Source organism: Lonchura striata, chromosome 1, assembly GCF_050655825.1.
Source record: "Lonchura striata isolate lonStrDom1 chromosome 1, ASM5065582v1, whole genome shotgun sequence".
NCBI classification, from domain to species: Eukaryota; Metazoa; Chordata; class Aves; order Passeriformes; family Estrildidae; genus Lonchura; species Lonchura striata.
The window spans coordinates 101,850,347-101,853,429 of record NC_140703.1 but is presented as its reverse complement, the minus strand read 5'-3'; positions in this window follow the sequence as shown (position 1 = coordinate 101,853,429).

Sequence of the window (3,083 nt, the reverse complement as noted above, 5' to 3'; positions counted from 1 at the left end):
TTAGTATGCCTTTATATGGAACAGTCACCAGTGCAAGAAAGTTTTCATTTATTGAGAAACAAAAAAGCTTTCACAGCCTCTGTAAGACCAGGTCAAAATACCTGGATCATCTAGCTCTGGGGCTAGCAAATATCTAGTAGTAGAAGTATTTTTCACTTAACTGTCAAGGTTACAGATTATGTGAGCTGGAAATTAAATTTTCAAAACTCGGAAATTTGTTGAAATTAAAAGTTCCAACAAAAGGCAGATTTTCCACAAGTGCAGTCAGTGTTTTGTGACCCCGCTATCATTTAATCATAGTCACAGGCCAGCCTGGGTTGGAAGGGATCTTAAGACCATCTAGTTCCAATCCCCCTGTCATGGGAAGGGACACCTTCCACTTGGCCAAGTTACCCAGAGCCCCATCCAGTCCAGCCTTGAACACTTTCAGGGGTGGGCATCCACAGCTTCTCTGGCACTTTGTTCCAATGCCTCAACAACCTCACAGTAAAGGATTTTTTCCAAATATCTAATCTAAAGCTGCCTTCATTCAGTTTGAAGCCATTCCCCTTTATTGTGCCACTACATCCCTTTGTGAATAGTCTTTCACAGCTCTCTGGAAATGTCTTGCTTACAGTTTTAAATAATAAAACTAGAGTAGATTTCCAACATAGCCAGCCTGGGGTCAGATGAACCTTCATGTTCATGGGATAGGTGGACAACTTTTGAAAGGATTCAAGGTGTGAAATACCAGCTGCTGGGTTTGCTGTGCCTGACCTGGATAAGTGATAAAATTCTGGCTGTCTTCAGAAGCACTGGTCAACAGAAAAGATGAGTTTTGTCTGGGTAGCTGTAAAAAGACAAAAGAAACTTGTTGAAGCAAAATTGGATATCTGCAGTCAATAAGCATCTGCCCACACCACTGGAGGCAGGATTTGACCATTAGCTATCCTGTTTCCAGTGTCCTGTTTAGAGGCAATATTAGGAAACCTCTTTGCTTATTAGGATTATTTTACCAGACTCCTCACCAACAGAACAGTCTTCAACTGAGTAAAAGGTGCTTGTAAAGGACCGTCCAGTGTCCTGAAGGTACAAAGGTTTCTTGTTTCCTAGGGTGGGAATCCTTCATCCTTTTGGCTGTATTGAGCACCTTTGACTTGTCTCAGTACTGGCTCTTAGGACCAGTGTCAGCAGAAAGGGAGGCATGGGAAGGAGAAGGGAAAGCATCAGGGTGAAAGGGGAAAAGCTGAGCAAGGGAAGCCCAAGGCTAGGGGAGGCAGGAGAGAGGAAGGCAAAATACAAAATAAAGCCATGGAACCCACTAATAATTTGCATAATGTGGTCTCATTTGTCACAGTTGTCTTTGATGTTCTGCTGGTGTGTCCCTCTGGACAAGGACTGCATCATCTCTGTGTCCCAGTGTGTGCTGCTCCATTCTGAAAAGGATTAATAAAATTGGCTATTAGTGATAATAGCTCAGTGCTTCAAAATTACTATCCACAACATATGGATGTGTTTCACACAGGAATGTTGAAGATGCAGCTTTCCAGTGTTGGAGGGGAAATATAGAGTACAGTATTATTATTACTGTCTCAGTTGTTGCTCCAAGGTTTCTCATGCAGGAAAAATTTTATTTAGGTAATTCAGATCCCATCATTTCAAAACAGTCACACTTTCCCATTCTTTGCATGACAGATAGCTACACCTCAGTGTGACCACAATGGATTGCTGTGACTGCATCACCACTGCAAGAACCTGTGAAAGATTTTGGTGAGAACAGCTTAGTAGTGCAAGAGCAACCTTGCACTCAAACTGCAGATTAAAAATTGCTGTTTTCCTGTATTGTACTATATGACACTGAAATAAAATTCTCTTGAGATGGAAAAGGGCCAAGCTTATCTGAGCCTACTTCTCAAGGCCTGAGTGAAGGTTAGTTGGGCCCATGGCACTGGCCACCAATTTGAAAACAGGCTGAAATCCTCTAAAAAAGACATTATGCAATGTGGGCTGACTGTGGTGGTAAGTATTTAATCAGTGTCTTCCTGACAGCTCACCTTTTACAGCAGTTTGGTTTAATTTTCTGCTAATGATGATATGGGAATCACCCAGAGCATACATCTAGCCTGCCTCTCTGCTGACAGAAAATTGCTTGAGAGAAGCAAATGATACATGAGCAGCCATATACTGCATTTAGCAATAATGCAGTTGCTAAGTCAGTGTAGATATTATCTCTTTCACTGAAATAGATACTTCAAATTAGGTTAATCAAGGTCACAGTGCTACCGAAGAAATAAATCTCTTTTCTAGTCTATGCAGTAGGATCTTATTAGAAAACAAAGGACACTTTGATTAGGTACAGCCTGTCCTCCAGAGCCTGTAAATGGTACAACAATTTATATCCCTTGAGGATCTGCCTCACATGTTTTATATAACTTCTATTTTTTTTCTCTAAACCACCTGCATCCAGCCTGTGATAATAAACAGGAAAGTGACTAACAAGCAGTATAGACTATATGGTGAACTGCTTCCCAAAACAATGAGCTGGTTCTGCTTTCAGTTACATTTGTACTGTGCTAATGAATCTTGAAAAAAGGTACATGGTATGCCCAAGACTGAATTGTTTCATTTTCAAGAGCTGTATTTAAGAAAAGAGAGAAAAAAGGAAAATTCAATTAAATGAAGCAATAAAGCCAGAGAAGTTCTGTTTGAAGAAAATCTGCAACGTTTATCACTAGCTCCAGATCCCCAGCAAGTCAACATTTCAGAAAGGACTTTCACAGTTCTGTTCAGCTTACTTGAGAGAGAGCATTGATGCCTACACTAGAATGAGCACAAATCATGCACGAGCAAGTTGTTTACACTGTCAGTCATTAGCCAGACATTTGGAGTGCTGAAGAATGTTGGTATAAAGAGTCTGTCTGTGGTACTCAGCCCTAAACATCTCTGTCAGCCCACCTTGCAGCCTGGTACTCACAGCTGGACCCGTGTTCCCCTGGGGTCCAGCCAGTGCTGAAGAGCCTGCAGGGGTGAGCTCACAGGCCCATGCATCCTATATGCTCCTGTTTGTCCAGGTACAACATTTGCTTCTGTCATACTATCTTCAT